At 42.6% G+C, this 18,179-nt stretch overlaps 1 pseudogene; it reads left to right on the top strand.

Annotated features, from left to right (window-relative positions):
* The first annotated feature begins 8,202 nt into the window (after nt 1-8,202).
* LOC120397315 lies at nt 8,203-12,952 on the top strand (annotated as a pseudogene).
* The last annotated feature ends 5,227 nt before the right edge of the window (nt 12,953-18,179 follow it).

Here is an 18,179-nt window from a genome sequence, read left to right on the forward strand (position 1 = left end):
CCAGGAATTTATCTAGTTCTTTTTTAAACTCTGTTATAGTCTTGGCCTTCACAACATCCTCTGGAAGGAGTTCTACAGGTTGACTATGTGTTGTGTGAAAAAACACTTCCTTTTGTTTGTTTTAAACCTGCTGCCTATTAATTTCATTTGGTGACCCCTAGTTCTTGTGTTATGAAGAGTAAATAACACTTTCTTATTTACTTTCTCCACACCAGTCATAATTTTATAGACCTCTATTATATCCCACCTTAGTCATCTCTTTTCCAAGCTGAAAAATCCCAGTCTTATTAATCTCTCCTCATTCAGAACCCATTCCATACCCCTAATCATTTTTGTTGCCCTTTTCTGAACCTTTTCCAGTTCCAATATATCTTATTTGAGATGGGGCAACCACATCTGGATGCAGTATTCAGGATGTGGACGTACCATGGCTTTATATAGAGGCAATATGATATTTTCTGTCTTATTATCTTTCCCTTTCTTAATGATTCCCAGCATTTTTTCACTACTGCTTTTTTGCTTTTTTCACTACTGCTGCACATTGAGTGGATGTTTTCAGATATCTATGCACAATGACTCCAAGATCTCTTTCTTGAGTTGTAACGGCTAATTAAGTGTTATTGGTAAAACTAATTCATTAATGTGTGGTGTGCGGGTGGTCGAGCTACCCGATTTATCCGTTGTCTGTCGTAGCCTCCCCCCCCCGTTATTATCCTTGAGTTCCCCTCTGTCCTCTGGCTCCCCATATCTCATTCGCGGTCCAGCCTGGTACTCCCCGCCCCTTTGTTCCTTGGTGGCCCCTGCAGACCCCTGCCATTCCCCCTTTGCAGACCACTGTGCCCACGAGCGCCCATCTCCCTTTCCCTGAGCACAGCGCACGATACCCACGCACGCCTCGCCCTTGTGGTGCTCGGCGCCGTTTAGCAGATGCGCGCACTCGTGCTCAGCTCGCGGCCTGCTGAGTGAGGACCCTACGGCGAGTGGCGATGAGGCTGATGAGATGCGCACAATGAGGACCAGCGGGACCGGGACACAGAATTATCCTGGCGGCTGGAGTGTGACGGGGTGGATCCTGGCATTGAATTTGGGCCGGAAACAAGCACTGACTGGTGATTTTGCATTGTGTGACAGGTGTTGGGATGGCAGTGGTGGGGCGATGACCGGTGGCACTTGGTTTTGGGCAGAAACACTGGAACTTGGTGACTTGCTTGTGTTGCAGGTGTGGGAAGAACCCTCTTGCCCCACAGAGAAGCCCCTTTGCACTGCCCTGAAACGCCATAAACACAAGAGAGCTTAGCCCACACAGCTGCCACCAGGCAGCGGAGAGCACTGTGGTCATATGGGGAGGGCTTCACTAAGAGTGAGAGCTAAAGCAATGCTACGCTGCTACTGTGCTGCAGGAGCTAAAAGCAAAAAGTGCTAGTGGAAAGGAAGCTGCTTTGCACGAAGTGCAAGGGGGGTGAGTGGGGCGAGGGATGGAACCCATATCATATCTATGCTGACCCATTCGGGCAGGGCGGTGATACCTGGAAGCCATATCACGTGTTTGCAAGGCACACCAGGAAGGTGGTGGTTTTTCACAAACAAAGCACTGGGGGAGGGCCAGGAGTTCCCAAGTCATGGGGACGTTTCTGACACATTTGTTGGTGCTCAGCGGCAGCAAGGGACTTACTTCCCAGACAGAAATAACAGTGTGGGGGATGTTGAAATGCCTGTCAGTTGGGGGGGGGCCTGGCACCCCCCCTGATGCTTATGCACCAGCCCCACAGGCAGCCAGCACAGTGGATGCCTGGGCTCATCATGGCAGGACACACAAGTTACATGCTGGTGTCAAATGGTGGGCAAGCAGGAATTCAAGAAAAAGCAGGCTGGGCGGTGCATTGGGCTGGGCGCACTCGAACTGGCCCGTAGCCACGCCAATTGCTGTGCTTGCTGCTGCTGTTCTCCACATCTCCTGGGCTGTTTGGGAGACTCTGGCAATCTGGGGGGAGTAGAGACGGGCTTATGGGACCTGGAGGCTGGACAAATCCAGACACACCAGGAGATTAGCAGACACCTGAGAGGGAGCAGCAGCAGAAGCCACAAGAAGGAAGCAGCAGCCAGCCAGGTACAGCGCATCAAGGCATTTTGTGCCAGAACACCCAGCCCCCCTTGTGTGACCAACCTTGCCCAGCAACCCTCCTGTCCTCGAGTACAGCCCTCTTATGCAAATAAAGTCACTCTCATTTAAAAAATAAAATTTTTAATTTTTCATTATAATTTTTTTTTTTCATTTAAAAAAGGGGGAGAGAAGAGAGGGAAGGAAGGGAGGGAGAAAAGAGGGAAGATGGAAAAAAATTGAAAATTGGGAGTAGGGGGGTCCTTTCTGGGCAGTGGGGGTCGGGGTGGGTGGGGCAGGCGGCGGGGAGCCCCCCACGGGGTGGATGGGGAGGGTGGGGGGGGGAGGGAGGGGAGGTGGTGGTGAGAGGTACGGCTAGGGCAGCTGGCTGGGTCTGCTGCTGGCTCCTGAAGCAGCTCCACAATCTGGAGCATGCTGAGCAGCATGATCCTTGCATCGCGCCGCATCCCCGCCGCCGATCCCGCTGCCCCTCGCCACGCCGCCGCTCCCCTGGTCTTCCCCGCCACCTCTGCTCCCTCCTCTCTTCCCTCCCCCACCTCTCCACTTTCCTGTCCTCACTCATTCCAGATTCACCCTTCACTCATTCAGTCTCTCTAATATCACTGCGTCTCACTTCATCTCGCCTCTTCTTTTCATCTCTAGCTTCTCCTTCTCCGCCTTATCTGTGCTAGCCTTTTTTGAGGAGGAGGGGGATGGGAGAGAGCTGCATGAAAAGAGAAATATTTTAAAAGATTAAAATTTTACATTTTACAGAACAATGGTTATACTCGAACACTACAGCAGTGAATCATACTACATTGCACATGTGATTTTTTTACAAGGTCATTTTTTCATCTCTTAATAGTGACTCTGCATCTCTGGGTTACACATCTTCACACACACACAGGTCCATCAGCCATGGTCAGCAGCTTGCATGGTAAGGTACCCTCCCCTCAGTGATTTACCCTACCCACGCTAGGCCCTGCTAATACTCCGCTAGCCCCTCGCTACCCCCCCCCCCCACCCACCCCCGGTAGCTTGGCTTTATCTCCCCGCCACGCCAGTGACAAACAGAAAAGATCAATCTCCCCGGTCTCCCCCTCCAAAGCACTCCGGCTTGTGCAGCTTTTTAGTTTTTTTTAGCTGCTGAACCCAGTAGAAAAATGGCCACCCCCTTACCCCTTACTTGAATTTTTAATTTTTTTAGGTTAGATTATCAGGTTTGGTTGAACTGAACATAACAGAACAAGATAGAAGATGCGGACGCATCTATGCAGTGCCGGGACCATACGCTGCGATGACGCACTTTGCATGCATATGATACTACATGTACATGCCATGCATGGCATGTGAAAGTGGGTGGGCCACCACAGGAACAAATGCCTTGCCTTCTTGCCTTCCTTCTGCTTCTCTAGGCTTAGGACCTACAGGAGCGAGGATGTCCTCTCGGTCCCGGGAACCTGAGGATTTCCTCTCAACATTTTAACATGTCTGCATACTAAATCCTGCATCTCAATCAGTCATCAAAAATCATCAATTAAAAAAAAAAAAAAAAAAAAAAAAAAAAACATATTAAACTCAGCTTTGCTCCTTCCTCATCAGAGCTCCTTCTCTTGCTTCAGGCGCCATTCTCTGCAGTGGCAGGGTGAGGGGCAGAGGGCAGCTCCTGCTGGGGGCTGCTGCTGGCCTGGCTGCTGGGTGCACTCTCTGTCTCTCTTCCTCTTCTTCTTCTTCTTCTTCTTCCCTCTCTGCATCATCGTCTCAGACATGGCAGATTACACCCCCACCATACCCCCCACAGTCAGGCAGTCAGGGGTGTGGGTCTAAATGCTGCAGCCTTGCAAGCATTGCATGCAGAGCAGTTTGTTTTCCTGGACCTTTTACCTTTTTTTTTTCTTTTTTTTCTTTCTTTTTCTGGTTCTGCTCTGAGCTCCTCCTTACTGAGTCCTGCTGCTGCCGCCTTCAGCAGTCAGCGCCTTTATTTAGAAATTCTTTTTTTTTTTTTTTTTTTTTTTTCATTTCAGTTTTGTTCGCACTCTGTCCTCTCCCCATATTCCATCCAGATCCAGATCCCTTACCTCCCGAGCTGCTGGGGCTGCTTTGCTCTTCTCAGCTCAGAGCACTGCTGTGCTGCTGTGCTGAGCTGCTGTGGTGGTCACCTGCTGATGTGTCTGCTGTGCTGTGATGATGATGATCCTCGCGCTATGAGCTGCAGAATGAATTTCAATTTCAAATGGGCTTTTCCCTGTCTACCTGGCCAGGCCATCCGAGGTTGAAAGCTGTCCAGAGCGGTCAGTGGTGCACTGTGGGATAGCCGATAGCCAATACCTCCGATTGCGCCACACTAACCTATTCCGATATGTTGATAATACCGATATTAGCGCTCCTCCTCTCGGGCAGGGTACAGAAACCGAATATAAGAGCCATTAAAAAAATCGATATAAGGTGCCCCTAGTGTGCCGGTTGTTGTGTTTAATCGGTTTTTTAACTAAAAAACCGATTTAAACGCCTAGTGTAGACCAGGTTAGACTCCATCATTTTATATGTATAGCTGGGATAATGTTTTCCAATGCGCATTACTTTGCATTTATCAACATTGTATTGCATCTGCCATTTTGTTGCCCAGTCACCCAGTTTCGTGAGATCCCCTTGTAGCTCTGTGCATTCTCTTTGGGATTTTACTATCTTGAGTAGTTTTGTATCATTTTCAAATTTTGCCACCTCGCTGTTTACCCTTTTTCCAGATCATTTATGAATATATTGAATAGGACTTCTCAGTATAGACCCCTGGGGGACACCACTATTTACCTCTCCATTCTGAAAATTGACCATTTATTCCTACCCTTTGACCAGTTACCAATCTATGAAAGGACCTTCCCTCTTATCCCATGACAGCTTACTTTGCTTAAGAACCTTTGACGAGGGATCTTGTCAAAGGCTTTCTGAAAAGCTAAGTACACTATATCCACTGGATCCCCCTGGTCTACATGCTTGTTCATCCTCTCAAAGAATTCTTGTAGATTGGTGAGGCATGATTTCCCTTTACAAAAACTATGTTGACTTTACCCCAACAAATTATGTTCATCTATGTGTCTGACAATTTTGTTCTTTACTACAGTTTCAACCAGTTTGCCCAGCACTGAGATCAGGCTTACTGGCCTGTAATTACTGGGATCACCTCTGGAGCCCTTTTAAAAAATTGGTGTCACATTAGTTATCCTCCAGTCATTTGGTACAGAAGCTGATTTAAATGATAGGTTACAAACTACAGTTAGTAGTTCTGCAGTTTCACATTTGAGTTCCTTCAGAACATTTGGGTGAATATCATCTGGTTCTGGTAACTTATTACTGTTTAGTTTATCAATTTGTTCCAAAACCTCCTCTAATGACACCTCAATTTGGGAAAGTTCCTCAGAATGTCACCTAAAAAGAATGGCTCAGGTTTGGGAATCTCCCTCCCATTCTCAGCTGTGAAGACCGATGCAAAGAATTCATTTAGTTTCTATCCTTGAGCGTTGCTTTAGCAGCTTGATTGTCCAGTGGCCCCACTGGTTGCTTAGCAGGCTTCTTGCTTCTGATGTACTTTAAAAATATTTGCTATTACTTTTTGAGTCTTTGGCTAGCTGTTATTCAAATTCTTTATTGGCCTTATTATATTTTATATGTTTACACTTCATTTCCCAGAGTTTATGCTCCTTTCTATTTTCCTCACTAGGATTTAACTTCCACTTTTTAAAAGGATACCTTTTTGTCTCGTGTTGCTTTTTTACTTTGTTATAAAGTTCATTATCGTGAACTTTTGTTCAAAATACTAAATGCATACAAACATTTGACAGAATTCAGTTAACATATGCCATTTGTAAATCTTCTCAAACATCTCTGCACTTGCCAAGTTCAGCTGGAAGTAGATATAATGAAAGAAGGGTTGTCTCTATTTGAAACAAGAAAGTACCCCAGGTGGCCCCCTTTGATGGTACTGTGAACTTATACCCAAACTTGATCGTTTGAAGATTTCTAGCTAGAGTTCTATGGAACTTTGTTAGTTCAATCCAGACCTCGTATGGAAAAAAACTCTGCAGGATTTCACCATCAGTCACAACACCAAATGGACACAAAATCGCTCTATAGATCAAGTACTATCTGTTCACCTGAGCTTAAAGGGGCAGTGCTAAGACAGAGGCATGCCTTTTTAACAAAGTTATCTGTATAACAACTCATAAGAAATCTTCTAAAGTCAGCATGGGTTAAGATGCAGACTGATTGTGTGTGATTCAGTTGAAGTCATGGAGAAATTGATTTTTTGGGAGGCGGGAAGGGAGGGTAATCATTTGTCTAGACTGGTGAATTAGTCTGTTGGACTGAATATGTTTTGTTCTAGTGGGATTGCAGTGACTCTATGGGCAGTTAATGAAATAGTACCTCTCAAAAATAAATCAGTGCTCATTTGTTAGTGACCCTGTAGTTTAAATTCTTTAAATCAAGAGCTTGTTCAGAAGAATGGATACCAAGTGAATTAATAAATTACATAAGCACTGCAGCAACAATTAACTGTTTGGATTTCCCTTATTTCTGGACTCTGCCCTTGTTACACAACTCTTATAAGTCAAATATTTTCATTTGGCGCTGTTTCAATGGAATATGTTTCAGAGGTATCCAGTTTTTGTAAATCTTCTCACTGAAGCTTGAAAAACAGTATGTTTGCACTTGCTATAGCTACACCCAATAACTACATATTTGACAACAATAACTGCATACAGACAACAAAATGTGTGTACTTAACCACATTCAGTTATCCACCCAACTCTAGGTTTAACAACTGACGACTGAATACGTGTGTTAAAAACAAAGACCACAAAAAACAAGTCCTTATTTCAGGGCACTGTATGGAGCAAAGCTTTTTTTAAAAAAATTCTCCATCCAGGACTCTCAAACTCATCACAGTCCCACAATCCTTTGTGGCCACATCCCACAATCTGTTGGGGTCAAAGCAAGAAACCACGGCTGTTGTGATGGTGGGAACTGATGAGGTGTAGGGTGATGCTGGGGGGGGGACAGTGTTTAGGAGACTTCTGGAGGGGTTAGATTCTCCTCGGGGGGAGCTGTTGGCTATTTTCCCACCCAGTATAGGTGCTAGATGGCCTGGGTGTTTGATGTTTACCAGTGGCATGGTTGGGAGGTTAGGTGGTGCTGGGGGAGTAGGTAGAGCTTACATAAAGACTCCTATGAAGAGATGTCAATGACTATATTAAAAAAAGAATCCAGCTGATCACAAGCATAGAGTGACAATTAAGATTACAAGATAAAGTGCCAAATTAAAAGAAATAACTTCCAATTTTATGGGGCAGCTTTCCACGTGCAATTAATTTTGGCCATAAATTTACTGCAGGAATAAATGACAGTATTTAGATCACAATTTGACTGTACCTTGAAAACAGGTAGTTAGATGTCCAAAAGTCATTTGCATCCATGGGGCATGGATGGGAGATAGGCAAGTGGAAGCATCACAGGAAGTGGTCAGACACAGCTGCACAAGTCTGGAGAGGTAGTCTAAGAGGATGAAGTGGCCCACATTGATTTCAGTACTGCTTTCAACAAAGAAGGAGAAGGGTGACCGTTTTCATCAGATAAACTGAGAGGTTGCTGATTCTCTGGATGAGAGTATTTTTCATGCTATGACCAGAATGAAATCCATACTAAAAATGAAAAGTATATCATTGCGCAAGAGACAAGGAAAATTTAGTCTCTCACACATTGTCAAGACCACATACAGTAGAGCACATCTTCAAACACACTCTAAAACAGAACAGGAAACATGGAGGGAATAGGCCATTTACAATAAAGTAATTGTAATCAGCGTATCAGCGACACAAAAAGTGATCCAAGTTATTTTACAGAAGATAATGCAGTAGACTAATCTCCACAGGCATGGTTCATGTTTGTGTGGGTTACTTATTCTCTTACTATTTACTAAGTAAACAATCAGAATCAGCAGCTTTGAAGTCATACAGAATTTGCTAAGCAGCCTAATTTGAGGGAATTGGGTATAAAATCCCAAATCCCACCAGTTTCTAGTTGCTGACACAGACTCTCAAACTGCAAGCAGAATGGCCTTTTGCTCTTTGCTCCTTGTTTTCTTAGCTGGACTGATGTTTTTCTCTGAAGCCACGCCACTGGTAAGTATTTCAATATTGAGGTGGCCTTTTCACGTGTGATCGACGTAACCTACCTCATCTTTCTTTTTAAAAAATGACAAGAATTGGAATAAGTGAAAGACAAATCAGTCTATTTTATTACAGTTATTTTAATTGTATATTGTACGTTGGCCCTGCACTCTCCTACCTCTCTCCTTATTTCTACAAAAAAGTGCTTCCCCCGTTTGCTGTAGTTATTTATGTTGATGAAAGCAGTAGATAGGCTGTAATAGGAGGTAGCACCTGCTATCAGGATAATTTCAACAGCCATTAAAAAAGACCTTCCCTCCCAAATATGTTTCAGCCTTGGGAGACTGTGGAGAAGCAACTTCTCCCCTCGCAAGACATCAAAGCCATCATCAGCTGAACAACATCTCAATGGGCAGTAACATGACATGAGAATTCATCTCCCAGCAGGCCTACGAATTGCTGCCTACTGACTCACCTGCTAATTCCTTCTGTAATGGCTCTTGCTCCAACCTCAGCAGAGAAGGGAAATGAAGTGGTGTCTGGTCTCTTCTCTACTCACTCTTCCTTTATTGCTCCAGGTCTCCACATCACCATTCTGTAGTTGGAGTGGATTGCCACATCCACTGCTCTGAAAGAGGCCTGGGACCAAGTCTAAGACTCCCTTTCCCCTCCTCTCACTTCTGGTGGCACTCATGTGGCTCTGAAAAATGTGAGAGATCCACACACTGTGTAGCCTGTTGATCTTCCCCAGCAGCATTGCCCTTGTACTCCCACTCTGCTCCACAGGGCCACTTCTGATGTTTGGGAAAGCTAGTCCATATGATTTTGGTGTGTAAAAAAACAAAAAAAACCCACCAGGTTTTGCTTATCCTGCCCTCCACACCCTGACAAAGCTTCTGAGGTGGTGGCTAAAACTCCTTTATCCACAGAAGTTGACAATTCCTGCTACAATCTGCCCCACTGATGACATCAGAAACCTCAATGGGCAGGAGGCTCTTCATCCTAGAAATTGGGGTGATTGAGAAAGTCAATCAGGGGCACCGAGTTTATTTCAGTTTGTTAGTTTAATAGATGAGCTTTTCTCAGGCTATGTGGCAGGATCCCCAGAGGTGAGGTAGATTGTCATGGGTCCCCAGAAGGGATTACAGGTGAGGGAAGGGGTCACACAGTTTAAGTTATTACAATTTTTAAATAAGAACCTTTCTTTTTAAAAAAAATCAGAAATGGAAATGTGATTTTTGAAACCAATGATGGTTTTCATAGATTCTAGGACTGGAAGGGACCTCGAGAGGTCATCGAGTCCAGTCCCCTGCCCTTAAGCAGACTCGGTAGTGATCACTAACCAGCAGCTACCATAGAGTTCTAGTTTCTTTTTTACTTAAGGGGTTATGGGAGGGGCATGGTACTGTTTTATCCTCATTCCCTTTGGGGTTGCTGGCTTCTGAGGGAGGAAGCAGTCACTGATCTAATGAGGACATGGAATATAATTGTTGCATGCTTTGTGCAGGGGAAGCTTCTTATACCTTTCTCACCCGTGCACACTTGCCCAAGGGCTGACCACAGTCTGGCCCATAATGGGGTTATGACAGCAAGAGAGAGCACATGTGCATGGCTTGCCAAGCTGACAGTTGAACAAAGGGAGGAATGGGATAATGTGTCCACCGTGAAGCCTCTCCTGATTCCTCTAGCCCCCACACTAAAACAAGGAGATCAGGCTGCTGGATTCCAAACCATCACCACTTGCCACTTCTAGGATTCAACTTTTATTCTGTCATCTGTGGGCTTGGTTGTGCCAGTTAGCAACAACTCTGCACTGGATGCTGTCAGAACGGCAGAGGGAGTGCTGAGAGGCATTCTGTCTCTGAGGAAAGGTTGTCAGTGCACATGAGGAGCAGACCCCTTTGTAGGGTGCAGCATATGCTCCCTCCCTCTGATCCTGCAGGCTAAATTTTTGTATTATACAGTAAACTTGTGTATCTGGTATATGAAAATATGTGATACCCTCTATTTCTAAAAAATTAAATTTCTAATGGACATGCTTTATCATGGTTCATGACGCCTATATAATTTGCCATAGAAGAATTACATCTCTCTTTTCCCTACATGCAGGGCTCTCATGATTCCAAGCACTCTCTTATTGTGAAAATTCTAGATGCAGTCAGAGGAAGTCCTGCTTCCAGTGTACCAATTAAACTATATAAAAAGGCTGATGATGGGACCTGGCAGCTCTTAAGTTCAGGGTAAGTCATATAATACAATGAGAAGGGGGCGAGGGAAGCATTGAAAGAGGCCAAAGATTAGAAAACCCACTTTTTACATGCATTCATCTTAAAAGCATAATGTATAATGTCATTAGTTACAATCTGAGAAGTAATAAGGTAATTTATGCCTACACCAAATATTTACTGTGTGGGCGGGGGTCTCTTCTTCTAAGTAAATTATAGCTCCAAAGCTAGCAGACTGGCTTCTGGATGGTTTGAAAAAATTGTAAACACAAGGGAGGTAACTCACAGGCAGTTAAGAATTCTATTAAAATATGAAAATGGCATCTGTGTTTTAACAAGCTCCTAGATGGTTCATCATTAAGTGCTGAATTTCCTTGTCTTATACTAAAACAAATGAGGGACTCGAACATGTCAGTTGATGTAGCATTCAGAACTTTAAACAATGGATGGAGATTACTGAAACACTAACATAAAATACAAGCATCATACTAACCACTGAAATCCAATCCCTGGTGCCTACACTATAGGATTGATTAAGTGGAAATAAGAGTATTTCTAGAGGAGCTACATAAAGCCAGGAGACAAAATTCAATACAGGCTCCACATCCCTACATCGGCTAGCAGTTTATCAGGACATTAGTATTGTCTAGAGACTAATTTAAACAAACCTATCTGCTTGTGAAGGTCAAACAACTCAATGGACTAATAAGATTTCATAAGACTATAGTCTTGGTCAAACCTATGGCAACTCCAGTGTAATTCAAATAAATTATAAACAAAGAGTGTTTTTGTAAATAAACCAGAACAAAATACTCCCCTAAAAAGAAAAAGAATTAGGATTAATAAATAATAGAGAAAATAACCACTAGTTTAAATGTGTTTATTAAACATCACGAGAGTTATGCACTCTTAGGCCAGTGGTGAGTTTTTCTTGTGTGCCCCCTGCTGGCTCTGAAGTAAAGTTTAAGCAACTCTGGGCTCAGCTTGACAGCCTTATCAGGAGACAGTGAACACCCATGCCAGGTTTCTTTTGGCTCACCTCCAACCTTTGCAGCAGTATCAATAAAGAAGCTTCTACAGCCCAGACATACTTTGTGGTATGCATGGAAGATCTAGATGCAAGGACAGACTTTGTGAGGCCGCCACAGTACAGAAAGGAACAAGTTATTTCAGATGACCAGTCAGCATTTTCCCAGATGTCTGGCTACAGAATGTCATTGTAGTTCAATGCTATATATTATCTCTTTCACAAATCTGCACACAAATATAAATGTACATTATCTTGCTCTCACACAGAAAAACCAATTAATATGGTGAGATCCATCAGCTTACAACCAAGAAACAATTTGTAACAGGGTTATACAAGATTGAGTTTGACACAGTCACTTACTGGAAGGGACTTGGCCTTAACCCATTCCATGAACATGCTGATGTGAGTATTCATTATATTTCTATTTCACGTTTTAAAAAGGCCTATAATTGCAAAGAACAAGGCTGTGTTAACTGTATAGGGTTTAATTAACAACTGTGTCCATTTATTGCTCTCCAGTTTCAAAGGCTTTGCCACGAACTAACATCTTCAGGATCACTGAGCAATTCAAATTTGCAAACTGAAATCTCCACAGGAATTTCCACACACCAAATACCCCAGAACTAACCTCCCATTTGCTCTCAGCAGGCTCCTAAACTTGTTTCTCATCTAGGGACTTCCCCCCTCCCCACTTTTGCAGCCACCCAGTGGTCCTTTCTAGGTCTTTGGGGGTACTTGTGGAAGAAGAATAGCAGGGATTTTTCTCCCTCAGTCTAGTGGGGAAGGAGGGTTCCATATTTTCCTTGGCCCATCACTAATGCTTTTGTTAGTGATGTTTGCCACACAGTGGTAGCAGTACAGCAGCTTCACATGCAATTGATTTTATTTAGATTTTTAAAGAAAAGTTGATCCAATGCTCTACCTGCATGCACCACAGTTATTTAAAGTCTATAGAAATAAGATGGTTTAATATTAACAATATTTCAAGCTAAGTCCTTTTTCAGTTCATTCCTCTCCCCAAGAAATCCTGAAGAAATACATCAGTTTTGGAAACGGCTCTGAAAATCTCCAGCCTCAAGCTCTGTTGCATCAAAGTTTGGGGAGGAGGAGATGTTAAGTACCAGAGTGGAGGATCCTCCACTGAAAACACTTTACCAGCAGCCAACAAACATCTTGCAGCTATCAGTTTGACCATCCCAAATTATTTCTACAGCTGGGTACAATATGAAGAGAGAAACAATCCCTTAGCTACTTAAGGCCCACAGTATAAGGCAGTTGTGGTATTTGGTTGAAACTAAACCTGGAAATGTTTAAAAAGTGACAATTCCAACATTTTCACAAGTATTAAACGTTTTGGGGTCCCCCTAACTGTAAAACAGCTTGACTCTAAAATTTAACTTTACAGTTAAATATAATTGAAATCAACAGAATGGGCTAATTAATATATTATTTCCAAAACCTGACTGTTTGGAATAGAGGTGTATATATCATAAAGTCTATGTATGGTAAAGAGAATAAATGAGAAATAGGAACTTTGTAGATAATTCCTCAGCTTGACAGGGCAGCGCAAGACACCGGTAAATTAGGAATCCACAGAACATACAGTGCTATAGAGGGCAAGGAAAGCAGGGTAGCTAGAGACCTTGCAGAATGAAACCTGTCAGGAGCTGGGAACTTTGCAGGAATCATGATTTATGTAAGGCAATACGAGTTTCTGGTGCCAGCAACTGTCATGTGAAGTTTAGTAGTTTTGCAGGAGAGATGTTAGTGCTGGGGACTGTACAGAGGACCTTGAGTCTGCATTGGTCACTTCTTAAAGATATACACAATTAAAACTTTAAGATAAGGCTATGACTATGTCCAGTGTAGCTAAATATTTAAAGTATAGAATAAAAATAATCAATTAAGGGAAAACAGATAAATATTTAAATACATTCAGAGGTTGGGACATTATGTCAAGTCACTTAGGGCCTTTTGAAAATCCCATCTGCATTTCATACAATCTCTTAATGTACATGTACCAGATAAATAAGATATTAGCCTGGTGTGGTTAACTGAGTATTTTGAGGAACGCAGCTTAAATATACAGAATGGATTGGATGAAGTTGGAAGTTGTATCTGACTCACAAGAGGGTGAATATTAGCAGGAAAAGTATGAAGTTTTAAATCTGTAGAGGGAGGATGGTTGCATTTGTATTTTCTGCTTCACTGTGGAATAATGGAGAGAACACTGTTCGTCTGGAACTGCACATACAGAATGAACGCTATGCTGGGCTCTCAATGATAGTGGTTATCTGAAATAAGGCAGCATTGAGGCTTTGGCCCACATGTGGAGAGGAGATAGAAAGATTTTTGGTGTCTGGTTTAAACTGGGTAGATGAATTGGTTATATGTAGTGAGCAGATGGTGGTATGCAAAACTAGTCTGTACTAGAAATGAATACAATCGAGGGCAGTTGGGTTTAAGAGGGTTTCTGGCCTATAAGCAGAGTCTGGAAAGGAATTCAGGGAATAGAGCTAAATTTGCTTTTCATGTGTACATTCACTTAAAAGCTTGTGTGAACTGTCAGCAGATTTGAATGCTTACCTTCCATCCCTTAATTGTTCATTTTTTCACTCCTAAATGCTTATGTTTACATACTGCACACAGCAGAAAGACAACAAACTGTTTTAAATGAAAATCTTCACCCTCTGACCCCATGTAAATGCGCTCTTAGCTTCTGCTGCTTTGGCTACTTCTGGATGACCAATGATCTAGTAATACCTTAAGTTTCAGACTTCAAGGACAAAAGACAGGAAAAAACAACGCTCAAAAGAACTGATACTCACCTCTGCCATTTCCTTGGTTGTTTTCCCCAATGTACCAATATTATCTTTGTTTTATCTGGGTGGATCAACTTACTATCATCCAACCTGTATCTTGGCTATATGCTAGAAAAGCCAATTAGCCTGGTCCACGCCTGAAGTAACTCATAAAAAGCTGATCATCTGCATCCTGATGGCACAGCAGTTAAGACTAAATATCTCCTCTAACAGTGTTATGCATTGAATGGAACACAACACAAAGGAACTGCGACATCAGGGAAATCAGTGGGAGTCTGTGCAGGGGCTCCATGTTATTGCCTCTTTTGGTAGGGTCTGGGCCAAAATAAACAATGTACTAATGAAGATAATTCAGTAAATGTGTCTTGTTCCAAAATTTTGTCTTTGAGACTTTTTTGCATTACAGATCTATTTTGCTCACAGTTCTTTGTGATAAGGACTATGGCTTATCGGCCATATAGAAGATTTTAGTTTACTTTCAGTATATCAGCAGTGGACTTTTAGTATAGTTTTTTACAACCCTCAAACAGTGTTTCTTCTGAACCAAAAAAAAAAAAAAACCATTGGAAAGAGTAACTGAAAACATTTTTAAGAAACGTTTATTGACTTTACCAGAGTTAACACATTCACTAAATAAAAATCTGTTACGTAGCAGTTTGCTCCTGAGTTAGTGTTTGAAGATGAAAAATGTTATGTGAGTAATAAGTACTAATTATTGCAGAATCATTAATGATAGGAAATCAATCTACAAATCTTAAATTGACCAATGTAGGACAATTTGCATGGTTAATGTGTAGTTCCTAATTCCTTTGGTTCACTAACTACAGCTGTAGTTGAGTAGGAAAAGGGACTGATGAGAGCAGCAATAGTATAATGACGATGACCAGAATCATTAGCAGTGAATACCACCTGGAGAAGAGAGAAAAAAACATTTGAGAGCTTGAAACATAATTGTACATTTTTAAAGCCAGAAGGGCCATTGTGATCATCTTATCTGGCCACTTGCATATCACAAGCCGTAGAATTTATCCACATTAATTCCTGCTTGAACCAGAGAAAATTTGTTAGAAAAAAGTCCAATCTTAATTTAAATCTTTTCCAGTGATGGAGAATCCACCACAACCCTTCATAACTAACCATTGGAACAACTTACCCTCACTGTTTAAAAACTTGCTCCTTATTTCTGGTCTAAATTCGTGTAGCTTCAACTTTCAGTCATTGGGTCTTGTTATAACTTTATCTGCTGGATTTGAAGAGCCCTCTATTATTTTTTCCCCCCATGTAGGTATTTGTGGACTGTGATCAACTCACCCTTTACTCTTCTCTTTGATAGGCTAAATAGATTGAGATCCACACGGTTATCACTATAAGACATGTTTTACAATCCTTTAATCATGGGCTCTTCTCTGAACCCTTTCTAACTTATCAATATCCTTCTTGAAGTGTGGCACAGTATTTCAGTAGCATTGCACCAGTGCCAAATATAGAGGTAATATAACCTCTTTGCTCCTCAAGATTCCCTTGCTTATATATCTAAGGATCTCAATAGCCCTTTTGGCCTCAGTGTTGCATTGGGAGCTTATGTTCAGCTAATTCTCCACCATGACCCTCGAGCCCTTTTTAGAATCACCGTTTCCCAAGGTAGAGTGCCCCATCCTGTAATTATAGCCTGCATTCTTTGTTTATTAAATCTGGCTGTACTGAAACATAGTGTGTTTGCATCCAACTTATCAAGTGATCCAGATGGCTCTGTATCTGTGACCTGTCCTCTTCGTTACTTGCCAGTCCCCAAATAACAAGCTGTGCCTCAAAACTATTGTATAGATTTAACCTCAAGTTTTAATTTTGGAAGCATGCATATTCTTGTCTAATGTTTTGATGAAAATTTTCTGTCACTGTTCTTACATTTTGTTAATGATCTAAAGCTAGTAAAATATGTGCATGACCTTATAAATCAGTGTTGTTACAGTACAGACATAGCATTTGATTGATGTGCTTTTTGACCGTGAGGTATTGTTGACCATTTGTGAACCCTACTAGGGATAGATGTTTGTTCTCTCTTTGCTCTCAGCAGACTCTAAGGTTATGTAACACAGCATGTAACTTCTGTTATTGGGACTAACTTTGTAACTGAAAAATGGTGATTACAGAACTATAGCATATGAAATCTGGGCTCAGTGAGAGATGGAGGGGAAGGATGTCTTTAGATAGGAGGGAGAGGAATCTTGGAGAAGGATTAGTCAGAGAAACTATGCTAGTGAGTAAAGCTTTGTGGAAAGACAGAAACCCTGGAGAGGGGTAAACTGGCAAAAGAGGAGACCTGGAGCAATGCAGTGGAGGTGTGGGAGTGTGGCCGGAGTTGACACTTGTACTTATTTAGGGCCGCCTCAGAAGGAGGTTCAGCAGAAAGTGGAAGCAACCTCTTTCCCTTCACACAGCCTCATGTCCTTGGTAAGGAGCTGCTTAGCCCTGGGTATGGGCAAAGGAGTTGTCAACATCACCACTGTAAGTGTATATCCTTGTGTCAACAAGGAAAAGGGTTCTTGAGTCCATGGAGGGCAGTTGAAGATTACCACGCCTGGAGAGAGCTGGAAGACTGCTTTGTTACTTGAAAATGAGAGATTTTTTACTGAGATTTGGCAGGGTGGTTAAACCTCAGATTACCCCATCTACCATGGAGACTGCAGACCACTAGCTGAAGAGGGGAAACTGAGGTACCAACACCGGAAAGGTAAGCCCATTACAGGGAATAGATGACAATTACCTGTCTGTATTGATGGTTCTGCAGCTATGCCTACAAAAGACAAAATCAGCCTACAAATGATGACAAGGTTGTATGGCATTCAGGGATAGCTAATATTTATATAATTAAACAGCACATGCATATTGTAAAGAAGAAAAACAGTATACAGGTGTCTATTTTAATTTAAAATAGCGTCCTTCTCCTTTTGCATGTCACTTGTCATTTAGAACCCAAGTGCTACCGCAAAGATCATTACCTATGTTTGTACAGTACAAACTTACCTATAAACTTGGCCACAGTTGTGATGGGGGCTCTAGCTACTACTGTAATAATAATTAAAAGACATGAATGACAGATGAGAAGGGGGAACCATTGACACATGAGGAGCTCTGTCTGCTCCCAGGTTTAATAATTCCATGAAGCTTGGGTGAACTCTCTTGATACTGGGGTATTTTCCTGCTACTTATAGCTGTTTAGAATACTTCTAGGACAGCTGTGCTGTTTTATGCTAAGAAGAAGAAACTTGTTAGTTAGACTCCAATCAATATAGTATCTTTGGACAACCATACTTTATTTTTTTCCCCCAAGTACTTTCAGATCTAAACAGATTAATAGTTTTATAAGAGCTAAGTATTACTAAATTGTTGCATTTCACTCCAAACATTTCAGCAGGAGATCAAATCTGTTAATTAGCTGAGGTACAACATTTTTAGATTTTGTAACAGTTTTAACAATGTATTGTTTTACAATAGCACAGGGGTGGCCAACCTGTGGCTCTGGAGCTCTTCAGAAGTTAATATGCAGCTCCTTGCATAAGCACTAACTCCGGGGCTGGAGCTACAGGAGCCAACTTTCCAATGTGCCAGGGAGTACTCACTGCTCAACCCTTTGCCCTCACTCCACCCCTTCCCACCCCCTCTCCTGAGCCTGCCATGCCCTCGCTCCTCCTCCTCCTGCCCCACCCCCCGAGCCTCCTGCATGCCACAAAACAGCTGATCGGGAGGTGCGGGGAGGGAGGGGGAGGCACTGATCAGCAGGGCTGCTGGTGGGCAGGAAGCACTGGGAACGGGGGCGGGAGGAGGAGAGTTGATATGGGGGTT

Source organism: Mauremys reevesii, linkage group 2, assembly GCF_016161935.1.
Source record: "Mauremys reevesii isolate NIE-2019 linkage group 2, ASM1616193v1, whole genome shotgun sequence".
In the NCBI taxonomy this organism is placed as follows: domain Eukaryota; kingdom Metazoa; phylum Chordata; order Testudines; family Geoemydidae; genus Mauremys; species Mauremys reevesii.